This window comes from Morone saxatilis, unplaced genomic scaffold (assembly GCF_004916995.1).
Source record: "Morone saxatilis isolate NCDOM2014 unplaced genomic scaffold, NCSU_SB_2.0 Contig5, whole genome shotgun sequence".
Taxonomy (NCBI): Eukaryota; Metazoa; Chordata; class Actinopteri; family Moronidae; genus Morone; species Morone saxatilis.
In genome coordinates this window covers 19901618-19918386 of record NW_023340095.1, presented here as the reverse complement: position 1 = coordinate 19918386, position 16769 = coordinate 19901618, and the positions used below count along the sequence as shown (strand labels likewise).

The window sequence follows — 16769 nt, the reverse complement described above, 5'->3', positions numbered from 1 at the left end:
CTCTGAACAATTTGGCCCTCAGATGTGGTGGGACAACAAGTCAGACAAACTAGTGTGTTTCAACATTGTGGAACTTCTTAGTAATTGTGGAAAGGAGGCCAAGAGGTGGATCGTTAGATTTCTCAGCAACTGGCAATAGTGTGGTGCAGTTATAGTGTACAAGGAAAAAAAGGATAAAACAAGATTATAGAAAAGTAAGAGATCGTAATGTGCGCATTGGAACAAACTGAAAAACTGTTTTGACACACTGCACGTTTGGGCCAAACGTTTGTACTGTCCCCAGCAGGCACTTGGATTCAGTACAAACTGTGAGGCTGTGCTTCGGCAGTGCTTTGAGCCACAGGTAGGGGTGTAACGGTATACAGAAGTCACACTTCAGTTTATACCCCAGTTGAGTATGAGTCACAGGCTGGTGTGAGTTTGGCACAGCGGGAAAAGAAAACCCTTCCGCCTCTCTGGGCAGAACTCGCACTGATGTGTTACGTGCATCAACCTACTGTATATACTGTGTAGTCTGCGTGCAGCTGCTTGCATCAGACTGCGACCCACGTACCCTGATGGTTCAGCACGAATACACAAACTGATGTATCTCACCAATTTGGATAGGATGGGGTTGCCGATGGGCGAGTTTCACGGATGTATATGTGCGTTACTTGTACGTAGTTGTAACGTTTTGTGTCGTGCTGAACCGTGCGGTGGTGCGGGTCGCGTCTGATGGCAAGCAGGCCAGAGACGAGGGTGGGTAGTTAGCTGGGTTGAGCAGGCGTGGAAGCGATCAAGTGGTGGCCCGAGAGGAGTGCGCGCGGGTGCGCAGGCTCGCGCGCGGTAGCATAGCTCGGCGTGGGGTGGTAAAGAGGTGGACCGTTGGGGCGCGCTACTGTGGGTCAGCACTGCGAACACAGCCTCACTAGGGTGACTGGTCGAGATGGCGTGTGTGGATGTGCAGGTGCAGTGTCGAGGGAGATGCGCACGCGATTGTTCGTCGTGGGAGGGTAGGTTTGGGTAGTATAAGAGACTGAGATCTAGCGATCAGCCTTTGGCTCTGGTCCGCATTACTAAGAAGGTTCCAAAGTTGAACGTATCTAGTTTGTCTGACTTTGTTTCCCACAATCTGAGCAATTGTTCAGAAGTGTGAATGGACCACACGTCGCATCGTGGACAGAAAGGGTGAGCCAGTTTGAAATAACTTCAGGACACAACAGCATCTGTTATATCAGTTTGTTGCAGTTTGGTCAAAAATCTCTACACAGCACACACACACTGATCACACCAACACACCAACCACAAACACACACCCTGATATTGTGTGTGTTATCGATATCAAGCAATGGTAACTGAGCCAGCTTGATACATTGAGCATCATAACTTGCCGTTAGGAATGCCGAGCCAGGACTGATGAGTGTGTGCGTGTTGTGTCGTATGAGGGAGAGAAGATTTTTCGGCTCCTCATTACAAAGATGGTTTACGACATGAATCAGTAGTCAGGTGACCAGATTCGCAGCCATGTATGGCACAAGTTGTTGCACGGTACCGAGCACAGGTTGTGGCCTGTAGCAACCTGAAAGTGCTACAGAATACGATATCAGTCATGCGTTTAGAATGGACTATTTAATTTTAGTCGAAAGTGGAGTAAGTCATTGTTGCGACGGGGTGAGGCTGTCCTGCTGGTGCGTTCAGGACACCCGACCGTCGGCTAGGAACAGCACAGTTTTATGCAAGATGACTCCTTTCACTATATTCTATCATAACGTCCTGTTGCTCATGTTTAGAAGTTGTGGTTACAATGTTAATACTGTTAGAATACATTTTGAAAGGAAAGAATTTTGGTTGAGTAGTCTCTTTTAGTGACTGTTATGCTTGTTTTCACTATTTATATTCTCTTCTTGAATCAGCGCTCATTCTTCTTTATCAGTTGAGCTGCCGTTATCGATTCTCTCTCCGCAACCAGATAACAGGTTCGCGCGACACACACGCACCACAACCACACCAACACACACACACACAACAAGTGACGCGCGACTCTGTGAGTGCTCTGTCGCTCCGTTCTTCCGGATGTGTGTGCACGCGCGGTCGGGGACGTGAGAGGCGCTACTCGATTTGCTATGAGTCCTCCTATTCCTCCCTGGATGTCACCGAGCAGTGGTGTGGTTGTACAGTGCCTAAAGTACTTGTCTTTACATTTAAATATACATAACCAATTGTAGTCCAATTTCTCTGAAGATCTGCTGCTTTAACTGGAGGCATAGCTCTACAGCTGTCTGGTCTGACTTCCTCAGGTTTTTGCGAAGAACTTTTCTACAAATGCAGCTCATGTTGTGAGGATAGAAGATGTAAAACAGCACCTACCAAGACCAACTACAAGTTGTGTGTGTTATAAATGTGTGTGTTTGCCTGGTGAATTCTGGGAACTTTGTTTTCTGCTGAAGAAGTTTGGTGTGCAAAACCTCCAATATCAGTGAGCTCTGCTGTCGACACGCTCTATCTCCGATTTATTAAAACTGCTCTGGGAAGCCGAAGAGAAACTTGTCTTGTGATCAAGACCTCTTTGGTCATGATAAAGCGATCATGCAGGAATATAAATCTGTGAATCTGCCCCGATATAGAATAAATCTAAGGAAATGGGCTCTAATCTTTTGACCTTTAAGTCAAGTAAAGTTACTGTAGGAAGTAATGAGATAACTTGGTTAACAGAAGTAAAAAATGTTACCTTGGAAGATCTCTGCTGACTACAGTAATTAAGTAGAAAAATCTAAGTTATAATTATGTGCGAATTTATGGCAATGCTCTCCCTCAATATATGACTCAGATCATTTCCGTAACGTGGCTCCTCACTCAGACTGTGTTCCTCACGTTTGCGGTCTCCGCAGCGATGCAAAGGAGAAGATGGTGCAAGGATGAAGGAGTTTAACGACGGGCCTCATAATCACTGTACTAGAGTGCATGTTTGAGAGACAACAACCTGGGCATATTATGTCCTCAAATTAGCATCTAGATATTTTGTGTCTGAAAGACACACATGCCCTCTAATTAATTATTATTTCGCATTAGATTTTATACAGTTACCAGATGGAAACAACACGTGCAATACAAAAACAGTGACATTGCACAGAGATGATGCAGCTTCGTTACATCGTTTTATAAGGTAACGGATCCCAACATTTATCCTAAGTTAAAAATTTGTTTTTTAACTTTCCAAACATAAGAAAATGGATGTTTGTCAATTCTCGACATATCGTGCTGATGGATACAATGGAATGCAGTGCTGGTTGCCTGGGCAAAAATTTAAAATATATTTATTTTTCGATGGTGTGCAGTAATTCCTGAGCGTTGCCAAAAGTATTAATATTAAATGTCCACGCAACTGGAGTTCATTCTGGTTTACCTTCAGCTCATCAACTGCAAATCAAACAGTTGCCTGAGAGGGTGTTGGCTCGTAAAAAACCTCAAAGAGATCAGCCATTTCCTGCTCACTCTGTTCGCTCTAAGTAGACACATTGGAGGTTTGGTTTTCTCTAATGCAAACCCGCTGTTTGTGATCACGCTTGGACAGGGAAGCGAGAAGTGGAGCCCGTAATTAGCAGTATGAGGGAGCAACATTGTCATGATTATTACTACCTCATGAATTGTAAAACGATGATATAATATGCGTTCATGTACTGAACTGCAAGAGAAAAGTGTGATAAGATTTTCCCGAATACAAATCAATGCAACTTTTGGGGATAGTGTGAATTTGTCACAGTGGATAGTGGCGATGTATGGAGCCCATTCAGGTTTTTATGTGTGCCAATTAGTTTAATGTTTAATATGCTTAAATGATTACAATGGGGATCGACCTAAAGGTATAAAAAGGTTGAGATATTAAAAGTTCAGTGGATTAAATGTCATGTTTTGTTCTCGAATTTCTTGTAGTTTTCAGCGCTAAGTATGAATGACATGGCACAGTCTAATTATATTAAATTACGCTTTTTTCATGGTGGTCTCTTCCTTCCTGTAGGTCTGTGGGCCAATAAGCTGACTCGTTAAGTGAGCCTGTAGAACTGAGGACATTTTGGGAATGTCTGGATTATGATCACAGCGACTGGCTCGACAAAAGACTGGTACTTAAGTTATCTATTCGCGTCTTTATAACCAAATGCCGCTAGCGATGGTCAAGCTGGCCGGCTGAGTTTGTTTGTTTGTTTCGTCATTTGTTCAGGTTTGGAAGTTCACCAAAAGAGTCGAGTCGGTGCTGGCGAATTGCTGATGATGTATCAGATGAAAGGACAAGACAGCACGGTGGACAATACAAGTACCGCATGTGCACTACCGACACACGACACAAGCAGTCTATAAAGAAGTAATACGAGTAATCAGAGCTGTGTGTTTGTGCTGCTTTGCAGATCAGCTGCTGCGCCCGTTTGCGTCTTGAGCCCTGAGCGTGTCCTTCAGACCAGGACGGGTACAAATATTATTTCTCTCTTTTAAGCCTCTTTTAACTTAGATGGCATGTTCTATGTTGGTTTATGTCTGACTTGATTAAGAGTTCTGTGCGCACCAAGAACACGAAGATTTTCTGAAAGGTTCGTTACTTGAATGTAGTTGACTTGATTTTGACTTGAAAAATTTTGTCCGCACATTAGCTTCAGATAAACCTTTTGTACATTTTTCTGCCAAAACAAGGAGCAAGGACATCACGTTACATTCTAAATCGCATTTTTAGGACGTAGTCTTTTAATTGGCCAGTAGAGAACAGGAGGAAAATTCAACAAGAATTCCTCTTTTAATGTTCAGCAATGGCACCTGACTGTTTTTTAAGACGACACTTGATAAAATTGTGACTTATTGTTAACTATTTGCGAATGGCTGATTTATGGGTTATTAAGAGGATTCCAACCGCCGAGCTTGCAAAAGAGGTAAAAAAAATAATCAAAAGCAGATCATACAGGTCAACAAACGTCAACCAGCACCCTATGTTCAACTTTGCTTATGTGGATCAGGACTCTTACTGTGTACCACAACCACTGAGTCTGTGTTTCATCGTCTCGCTTGGTGGTAGCGGAGCTGTGAGTGGACTGAGGAGAATGTAATCGTGGATCAAGGCGCAAGACTGACATTTCGTGGGCAGGGTGTCTGACGCTCCCCTGGCGGCTGCGATGATTGGTGGTTGGTAGAGAAGGAGGCTCGATACTCTAGTGTGCGTGTACCAAGATGTAATGACATTGAGGGATGGCGTGGATAGTATGGCTGGTGTTCGGACGTGTACTGAGCCCCTGTGTCTGTTTGTTGGGAGAGGTGAAAGGAGCGGGTTGCTGTGCGTGTGGGTGGTACCACCCTCCTCTCTTGCCGACGGTCCTTTCATCAGAGTTGTAGTCGAGAGTACGACAAACACTGAATGCGCTTTGATTGGTCTCTCAAAGTGTTTAGTAACAGGGCTTTTAAATTCAGCAATCGACCGCCTTCCTCTCTCCCTCGGTCTGTGTCTGCGGTTCATGACGGCTCTGTCGGGACTGGGAGCGAGCGTGGTGTAAGCCTCGAGGAGGAGGAGGAGACAGGGAGGTGAGAGCAGCTGTGCGAGTAATCAGGGCGGTCACTGCTGTCCGCTCTACACTAAATGAGTGGGCATGAAATGGATGAGACGCAGGATGCATCTTGCATTGTTTTGTTGCTTGTTCTGAACTCAGTGGTTCAGGATATCTATGTTAGGAGGTAGCACAGTATGATCAGTGTGATGAGCGGCTCGGGCTGCGAGGGTGTCTATAGTTAAGGAATCCGGTGACAGTTATACCTATTATTCTTTTACAGCCAGTTCATTCCTCTTTTTTTGTTTGGTTGTTTGGTTTTGTTTGTTGGAATTGTTTCGTTTCTTTTGTTTATGTCTTATTCTGGATGAATACATATCTACTCCTTGGAGTTCCATGTTTCTATAGCTCAATGGGTTTTATAGTAGGCTGTGGTATTGGCAAGGAGTCTGGATAGTATGTTGCACAATACAGTAGAGTTGCAAGTATATTGCATATTGTAACAAGCGAGCATAATTGGATTTGATTGTTAAGTCTAATTTTTAGCAAAAGTCACAATAGTTGGCATAAGGAATCTGAGTAGGAGAGAACGCACGAATGAAGTCAACATGCGTGTCATGGATCTATCTTTGGGCCAAAATAATTGACGTAGCGACAAGTATTATCGCCCACCATCTCGAAAATATCTTGACTAGTACTTTAAAAAGGGATAAACAATACTTCGGAGGGAACATATTTTGTACTGCATCAACCAAGACTGTAACCTCATCTACATGTTCGTTATTTTGAAATCTGTATATCCCACAACTCAGAAGCGGAAAGTCGAAGTATTTAGGACAAAGTATAGGGCAGGTGTGATTATTCATTAATCGTTTTGTTATCTGAGTGGATGGTAAGACTATAAGAAGTTAATATCTGTTAGTCTCATCTGATATAGTCCTCCATTGGATGGTATTGTAGAAAAGAAAATGTTGAGGTTGTGGTTGCGATGTTGAAGAATCCCTCCCTTATGTATACATCTTACGAGACGAGATACGCCCAATATATCTGAGATTTAGTGTGTTTACACATATTTCTATCAATGCGTTTTACCGAGTGTTATTGTCTAAGAATTACAGTATGTTGACTATAATCATGTAATTGTTTTGATTGACTTCAGATATATGATTTTCTCCAGTTTCTTTGAGAATGGCCATTTCAAGGATCAATTTTTATGTATGTTGTACTGTTCGGATACTTTAGAGCTGTGTCACATAATTTGGACGACAGGAGGTACTAAATGTGTGTGTGGTGTGTGGCTAATCTCATTTTTAGTGACGATGGTAAGGTTTGTTTGCTCATAGTTTGTGAGTAGTGGGTGCTGTCATTTGCACAGAGTTCCAGAACTGTAGTAGATAGTAGTGGTGCAGGGACTTGAGCCACTACGTTTCGTCGGGCGATTCTCGGTGCTCCTCTACCAGCATACGCGAAGCATCTTTAGCTAGGTTCTTGGAGATAGATAGGTTCAGATCAGAGATGAAGAATGTTCCTGATTATTTCCTACCTATATGTGGGACTACTACTCTAGAGGCTCGAGATTGCTCTGATCTTTTTGTATACGGGGACTGTGTATATGTTTCCCAAATTGAGGAGGCTGCTTATTGCTTCTAGCCATTAACAAGTATGAAGCTGACTGGAATCTTAATCGCAGGGAGCAGCTTACACAGCTTGAAATTCCAGGTCGACGCACCGTATTACTCACACGCATCGTGCTTAGAGCGGGTCGTCTTGATTCTATTTTCTGTACCACACAGCATTGGGATCCTGGTTTTGTATAATCGTTTAACATAGGCTTTTGATTTATGCGTTGATACAGGGTTCTATATCATGTTAAAATCACACAAGATATGAACTTAAGTTATGTTTATACGCTCATGTACAAAGTTACTTTGGACTGCTGGCACGGTCTTTTAACAGGTTGTTCTTTATACCCTGCCTCGGTTTTTCGCTATTCATATATTGACGGTCTGACCGGAGGCACGTTCTTTTGTCCCAGAAATCAGCGAAGATTCATGTACGGTCGCTCGCAGCTGAGCAGCTGGCTCGTCCACATCATTTCGGGGGTACAGCATTGACTTTTCTTCTAGTCTTGTGTTGGTATGCGTTACACGCCTGTACTGTTATAATGCTAGTTGTCTGTGTAATATTGTTCCGTGTGTGTCGTGTTTTTCTCTTTATCTTGTGTGTATCGTCGTGTTTTTCTCCTTACCTTTTTCTCGGTAGCGTTCCTAGACAATCTGTTGTCTTCTTTTCACGTCTTACTTTTATGTAGGTTGTGATTATTTCTTAATTATGTTTTTTTTGCTTTCGACTTTCACAGTCACATGTTTGATCGTTTGTTTCTTTCTTCTCTGCTGTTGGTATCTCTTTGTTTTCTTGTTGTAGTTTTTAACTTTGTTTGTAATGCGTGATTCTATCATCTGAGTTTTATGCGGTCTGTGTATTACTCATTTTTTGTGTTTAGTTCTATATCTCTGTATTGTTTCCGTTGTGTTTTCTCTTTGTGCTGTCTGCTGTTTCTTATTCTGATATCAAAATTAAAGCCGTGGTGTTTCTGGCTCGATATAGCAGTATTGCCGATATGTGTCTTAATTCCATCTTCCTTGTTTTGTCCTGTTGTGTGTTTTTCCTAGTTATTTAAGGCTGTTTTGTTGGTGCAGTTTGTGCATCCTGTTGACTCATAGGAGCAAAATAGAACCGTTTAACTATATTAATATAAGATATCTGATATATGTTACTTGCATTTTTCTATCTGTACATCAGGCGTTTCTTCAGTTTATTACTGTAATACATGGTGTAGATGTGATCTAGGAGTTGCAAGTCCAGGAGACTGCATTTGTGTCATGAAGAATCATAACACATGTTTTGTATTACAGCTGCTCAGTTGAATTGGCTGAATATTTGTTTCTGTTGATACTAGTCCTGCGTTTTTTCTAAGAACTGGCGGATATTACATTATGATTTGTAGAACACTTAGTCATTTTTAAATGTGTAATCAGATGTCTTTTTCATATGTTGACAGAAGTATTATACTTCTCCTTTGTTGAGGTGAGTTTCATTTTATCAACGGGTTTATTATTTAATAGTTATTTATTGTTTCTCAACAGTCTTTTAATTGAAAAACAATTGGATTAAATGCACATTTGTATATGTCTTTTATATACCATTTGCTTTGATCGAACTTTGCGATGCGTATATTAGGTCTTTTATTGGTAGTTTAATTTCACTATGTTTATGCTTCCATGGTATTTTTTTCCATTTTGGGTTTTTCAAATCTGCCATTATTCTTCGGATCCAACGATTTCAGTACTAGAACCTTGCTACATTTTAAATCATTATATCTGGAACTTGATTACCTTCCACTGTCTCAATGTACATGACTGTTATTCGTGTTAAAGGGGATTTTCTAACGGATGATTTCAGTAGCTTGTGTTATCGTGTCTCTTCGCATAATTTATCTGAGTAGGAGGATCCACTCGATATGGATCTGAACAAACTGGCGCCAATTCGCTCTGTGATGCTAGAAAATGTATGAGATATATCATGAATCTTCACTTTATTTTATCTGATATTTTAAAACTAATTTGTAGCACCAACACGTTTTTATCATTTCTCTGGCTTGAATTTGTTTCGTAATGGTGGGCCCATTTCCGTGTCTCTCTCTATTAATATTAACCAATATAGGAAGACTATTGACGCACATGGGACTTTGTAAGAGATAATGAGTCTCATTTTGTGCTGTATGGTCTTTGTAGTATTTGTTATTTGATGTGTTATTATATTTTAATCTATCGTAATGTATAGACATTATTCCTTTAGGTTTAACTGATAATAACGAGCTCGTTTCCCGAACGGTCTAATTTTAAATCATAAAAGTCTTACATCATTATGATAGATAAAATATTGATCTTTCCAATGATTGAAGCGAGATCGATGTTTTGATGTGTGTGAAGTTCCCTCAGAATCAAGGAGAAGGCCCAAGCAACTCGGCGTACGCTTTAAGATAAGTTTTGATTGTGGGACTCCGGGGCCATGTCATTTAAAGAGCGTCGATCTCTGGTATCACCGGATTTTATTCGATAGTGGGAGACAGTCCTTATGTGTTCATGAGCGGAATGCCGTATGATGTGTGTGTGTGGCGTTGTCGTCTTTGTGCCTTGCATCTGCAGCAATGTGCACAGAGACCTGTTATCGTTAAACTGATTGGTCATCATACGAGAGAGTTGGGGTGTTATGTCCTTATGTTCAACCTTCGCGTAACATGCAGGCAGCAACGTGTGTCGTGTACGCCGTGTGAGTGGTTGAGTGCGTTGAAGGGTGATCTCGCGTGGTGTGATGAGTACTGAACTTGTGCATGCCATTCTTTGCAACGTCTATTCAACTTTCTCACTCCTATACGTAGTCACCTAGGCGCTCTCAGAGGTCTAGTGTGTTTGATTTGTTACCTTTGTGTATGATGGGTGGTTGAAACGTCGTGCGGATCTGTAGTCTCATGGCCCTTGCTGCATTAGCACCCAGACCAGTGTTAAGCATGCGGTGGAGGACAGACACGATTTTAATGATGGCATGTACCACACGGCATAAAAACACAAAACAACCGAACGGTGGATTCACATGGTGTGAGTATGATCAATATCTGACGATTTATGTTGTAGCAATTTACAAGGTTTCCAGCTTCTGGTGCGTTTTTTCGCTACCTTGCTGTGACGTGGCCAGTTTTGTGCTCGCGTTTTTGGTGTGGCGCCAGAAGAAAGCGAAAATCCCGGACTTTGTTTTTTCCGTACGTCATATCTTACTGACTTTGAGGCTCCATGTACCAACTGGCTTTCCACTGCCTCGTTTCAGAAGGATAGCGTCGGGATGGAATGGAGCACTATCCTCTTGACCCCTCCTCACACGAGTAAGGCTTTACCCTTAATTTTCTTGGAACCAGATTACAAGCTTGTTGGCTACATTGGGCTAGTTTCAGATAGAGAGTAGTCTATATAATCTTCTAATTAATATACTGGGTCGATAGGGCAAGAAAGGGATCCTATCATAGCATATACTTGAAAACATCCAAACCTATATTTCTTAAACTAGGAAAACTATACTCTTCTCGGATTACTGGCGGTAGTGCTATTTCGTCTCGCAACTAAAAATAATGATCCTTCGACGAACGGTTCTATCTTACATCTTTTCTCCTTTATACACTACCAAGATATATGTCTATTATTTACACAACGACCACATTACCCCTACGTATGTGTCTAACAAGCATGTTAAATCAATTTACACAACACACTCTTCTTTTGGGATTCTTTTCAATAAGTTTGCATGCGGTACTAAATCGTGAGTACCCACAGCTTAACTTGTAATAAAGTTCAGTATTTGTAGTTTACGAGTATTCTCTTTCTAACTACTGAGCAGAGGGCTTCTATTATGCTTGGACACTTGGATACTCCGTCTAACTAGCTCTACACAGAGTAGCCTGGCTCTCGACAACGTGTTCCGGCTAGGGGCTGTTGCTGCAGTTTCCCCATGGGGTCAAATTGTGAGTATCTTTCTATTGGGATTCTCGGGTAGCAATAGCTCGGTTCAATGTTTAAAACAAGAACAGCACAAAGAGAAGGAGGATGATCATAATCAAAAGGAAAAAAAACAAACATCTTGACTATAAAAGCCCATTGATAAACTGATTATGGATGCACAGAAAGCCAGGTGAGGATTTCGGCATCGGCTGTGACTGCGCACTGGGTACACGGCACGTGACAGGTAATGATCTAGGTAGAGCGCAGCAGTTAGATTTGCTTAACCATGTCAATTTATTTCAAAACAGGAGTAGCTGGCCTGACGTTATTTCAACCACTGACATACAAGCACTTGATCCTAGGCCACAACTGAGATTCATTGTTTTGCACTTTACTCTCAAGACCATACTAAAACTAAAAAGGCTCTGCTTCACTTTAGGCTTTAGAGACCTTAGACATAGTTAGTTAAGACAGATTAGCACGGACCAGGCCAGGATATGGATCAACTGTAGATGAAGCATTGTGGAGTGCAAGTTACAGGCTCGCAACTTCTGAGTTGATATAGTGAAAAAAAGAGAAATATAATGGGTTCCCTCTTTCCGTTAGTTTTCCTTACGCAGATCCATGCTCACGGCAAGGGTAAAACTTGGCAGTGCTCTGATTGACAGACTGGCTTCGACAGGGCACGGCCATCTATCGAAGCTAAGGAAACGCACTTGTGGGTAAGAGGCAGACAGACACCAGATGTTCACTTAAAGTTAATAAAACTTAATCCAAGGTCCTAAAAACGAATTGTGTCTGTTGATATCGCTACTCCAACATGTTACAATAGATAGTACTATTATCTTCAAAAGGAAACTGCCCTTCTTTCATTTTATCTCAGTAGCGAATAATAGATTGTGAGTGGCTCTCCGTATCGCAACCATGTTCACATTTCTATATCTTGGGGATACAGGACGTGTAGATAGTAATGGCTTTCGCTCATGCGAACGGGCGAAGCATAAATTCTCTTGAGCCAGGCGAATAAGGTGAGTGAGATCCAAGCAGGCATTCATCAGGTACACCAACCTCAAGAAAATCAGCACACATCGCATTGCAGTAGTTTTTTGGTCATGCTGACCTATAGACACCACAAAAAAAGGTTGCTGCCACTTTAACCCGCCAAACCAACAAGCCCCAGCCTCCGTGAACGATCCTTAGAAAAATGTCTTTACTGCAAGGCAATTCGCAACAGGATGTCGCCTTATGTATCTTTTTACTCACCAAAAAAGCACCTCGATTCACCTTTTTCTATTCCTGTTTCCTTCGATCAGGCTCGCTGGCTACTTAGCGCGAAAAAGATAAAAACTCGGTATCCTACCAGATCTCATGAGGCACTGGTCTTCGGCCACCCACAGCATATTGGGACGTACATATCCTGATCTCACCCCTGTAATAGATATATATCATTCCCTCTGGAAATTAGCTTGTACGCGAGAAATACATAAGTGGGCATAACTGTTCAGTTTCGCTTCTCGCCTGGTCTCATACTCCAACCGTTGTAGCGTTATTCCGATCTTCTCATTCGCTGCGGTATTTTATGCGGGATTTGCAGAAAAGAAATGCACAACCCGAAGGACCCACGCTTGCTCCATACCTGGTCCCAGCTTTACAACCTGTGCAGCCTCAGGTGTAGCAACATTGAAAGGCTTTTGAGACATTCGGGCATATCGACGGGCACTGGTTGTAAATTTAATGGTGTGAAAGCATAAGCACCCGAATCAGGTGGTAGATGGAGGGTCATCCTTCTTGACTCAGATATTTCCAGCTTGCTAAAACAGAGCTGCAGTATATTCACGGGGGAGAATATTTACTCTAAAAAGTATACTTTAGCTGGGCTACTGTTTATGTGCCGATAGTTTTACCAGCTCAAATACAAATGCTTAATGTTATTTAAATAAAAGCCCCATTATATGTTTGTTGAGCCTCAGTATGTGATGACTCGTTGCAAGCTATTTCCACTGGTCATGTGTACAACACTTATGGATCTCCTCAAGATTTGCCCGAGTCCGGTGCAGATAGATGTTGGTGCCGCTGTGTTAGTGCTGCTCACCGAGGTAGGCAACCGTCGAGTGGGGGACCCGCATGAGTGGGCGTGTCGCCAATTTCAGCTAGGAGTAAATTTCTGGCACCTTTAGTCTGACTGAAATTGAGGAATGTATGGTAGTTGCTTTTGATTCCATGTCCTTTGACCTTTTTGTTATGCTAGTGCACACACGTAAGAACTCTCGGTTATCGCCCCATTCTTGATACGTGTTTAGTAGAAAAACTTTTGTCTGTTCGGGTCATCGGCTAGAAAGTTAGCGATAAACATACTATTACTGTAGGGATAAGTAGCGGCGAAAATGTACATTACGTTGGCGTTCCGTCGTCAAGGCATCTTTACCGAATTGCTCAGAGGGCAAGACGCTGACGGCAGGTGTGTGCTGGCAATCAGCAAAATGGAAGGCCATGTTGCTGAAAGAACGAGCTGAAAAAAGAGTTTTTAGCTATTGTATTGGAATTCAATTGTAGCGCTCGATGGCCTAACGGGCAAGTTGGACTGGTTGTTTGGAAAGCTGCTACAAATATTGCGCAGTTATCCAGAGGTCTAGGGACTCATGCTTTGGACAGTATTTGTCATCTACAATATTATATGTTGAGATTTTTTTTTTATTATGGATTTCGGGTGGGTGTTTACATCTACATCCAAAAACGCTAATCTAGATCTTTGGCATGAAGTATGTTGATGAGAGGCTCCTGCAAATGCACTAGCAAGACGCGGAATTGTTGAGGCGAGTTGGGACGAAGGTTGTCGACTGGCATTTTAATAAAGTCCAGAAAAAGAAACAATATGTGGGTTGCTACCTCTGATTTTTATTGTATGAGTGAAAGCTGGACTATTCAACTTGCTTCTGCAGAAGAATAATGGCGCGAGTCCATGCATACGATCATGCTTTGGTTGAAATATTGTCACGGCAGACAGAGACAGCAGCAGAAAATCCCCCAAAGAACTCCAATTTTCACTGTCGGTAAAAGTTTTCAGGTGTAGGAGATTTCAAGGCTGAGTCAGGGAATCTAATAGTAGAGTATATGACAAGGCCAAGTCGAACTGCTCGAGTTTCCTTGAACCCCCCTAGGGAGGGACACTTGTTCTCTCTCTTCTTGATCTAAAAAACGGGAAACCATACGTTCGATCTTCTGTCTTGACCCGGAACCTTGAAGGCAATGTAATATTGGCAGGGAAGCCTGCAGAGGGAAGAACATGCGTGTGTGGTTCTTGTCGCTCTGTGGATGCCATGACTTAGCAGACGGCTGTGTCGCGACTTCCAGAGAACAGGAAAACGTTAATCGCAGCCCCCAGAGTAAGAACACAGAGCCCACTGCCTCATACATGGAGATACCCTGTATTATTAGACACAGAAAACAGCAAACTTCATGTCCTAATGTGTATCTATCAGAAACATGCATTGGGAGGGCTGAAAGGTTCCATCCGACACCAATGCGACAACCAAACAAAGTTAGATATAACCTAAAAAGTCCAGGAATGACTGATTTCAAAATATGGTTATCATATCTCAGTCCCAGATTAGAACCTATACATCAAAAGACCCAATAAAAATAAACAAAAATAAAAGCAGTTAAATTTTGAGCTAAGAAGAGATTGAAAAACAATTAACAACTGAAATGGGAAGTTATAAAAGTTTGTATATTTTATTATCATTAGAAAACATAAATAAAACTTATTGATCATAAAATCAAAAAAAAGCAACAGAAGGATACCAAAAAACATAAAATAGTTGATCATCAAATGTAGTTATTTTAAGGCCTATCTTTATGGGCGGGCATGTTAAAACTAGAAAATAATTATAAGGAACCGATAACAAAACAAAAGATTTAAACAAATGTTCAAATACAAAGAAATCAGCACAACACATACTCAGCAAGCATGAAAATAAAATTAAATATCTACAAAAAGTGAAAAGAAAACAAAAATATAACAAAATAATTATGAGTAAACAAGTAGGGAAAGAACAAAAGAAAAGATTTTAAGCATGAAAGAGATTCACTTATATTTGATCTGGTAGGAAAACAAATACAACCAACAAATAAAGAACAATAATGTGAATGGGTAATGTGTGTATGAACTTCTAAAGTACGACCTTATATATAATCGACGGGTATAGAGAAAAAATATCTAAGATGGAACTAATAGAATTAAGTTATATTCTTCGACAATTAAAAAAGAGTTAAAACTAGAATGCCAAATATTTGGATGAGGTTGTTTTATCCCGACAAACCAACCGCGATTTTTTTAGCTGAAAATAGAAAAATAGTTTAAAGTAATAAGGTGAATAGAAAGAAAAGCATGTATTACAAAAATAGCAGGTCATCTAGTCATAAGACATCAAGGAGATAGCTACGACTACGTTGAAATGATAATGGACGAACGGAAACTAGAAAGACTGCCACACAAATGTAACTTTAGTCAATCTCCCAGCCGTGAGCAACATGTCATCATGAATGTTTCTGATCATCATACAGAATATGAATTCCTGTAATGGGGATGGCTCCGGATAATTTTTATTTATGTGTTGAATGGATTGAGTGACTAATTACATATCTCGCGATGAGCAGGCTACCCATAGAACAGGGTAGTCTTCGTGCATGTAGGTAGACGAATTTGTACCGCCTGCTCCTTAGAGTTAAGAAAGTGATACGGTGATGGCGAGACTGGGTATTTAGAAAATGACTACGCAGCAAACAAGACCAGTGTTTCAGCGAAAGCCGGAATGATCAAGATGATAAAGAAATAAAGGACGAAAGCAGACTGCCCCCAAGCCGAGCGAGGTGCTACGGTAAACTGAGATCCGAACCTTGGGATAGTACAAGGATATCGGATTCTATAGTCACCGGTATATCACTGCGTATACCAACAAAATGAAATCAGGGAACGGAACACACAATGGACAGTTGTGACAGAGAGGGTTGCACAAGGAGCGTATAAGATGAAAGTATCAATACAGGCGGAGAAGCGCGAGGAGGAGAGAGCAACAATTGAAAGATTGATTAATCAAATGGAGATTCATACTTTAATCAAACATAAAGCAAGCGATGTGGGCGTGATGAGAATGTGCTCCCTTTCTCATCACCAAGAGGTCGAAGATAGCTCTGAGGCAGTAGCCAGATGACGAACATGCGCGGCAATATACTGGACAGACAGCGGAGCAGGAAGGCAGGGACACGCAAGAGAGAGAAAACACTAAGAACGTCGGAGCCGGGGATGCGGTTGAATAGGGATTAGTACAAATTGGTGGCTTATAACCAACAGACCTTCACATTTGCTAGATAAAGAAAAAAGAAAGTGAGGTAATGGAAGGATCGGAGACTGGGGACAGGCCGGGAAGTGGCGGTGAGCGGGGTGAGGGCGGGGGGGCGGTGCGTGGGGGGCGACACGTGGGTGGGGGACGAGGTGCGGGGCCGGCGTGGGGAAGGATGTGTGGTGTTGGGTGTATGTGAAAGGGGGGGTGGGTGGGGTGGAGTGGCGGTGAGGGTTCGCGGGGGTGGTGTGGCCGTGTGTGGTGAAGCCGCGGTGGTGGAGTGTGTGTGTGGGGGGTGAGGGGGTGGATGGTGGAGGCAGGGATAGAAGAGCACCGGTGTTGACGAGGGTGGTGGGCGGGTGGTCGGGGGAGCCCGCGGGGAA

General features: G+C 42.1%; 1 protein-coding gene across 1 annotated transcript in view; it reads right to left on the bottom strand.

Annotated features, from left to right (window-relative positions):
• sestd1 (SEC14 and spectrin domains 1) overlaps positions 1–16769 on the bottom strand; it is a 34970-nt gene that overhangs the window by 14335 nt on the left and 3866 nt on the right. The window lies entirely within an intron of this gene.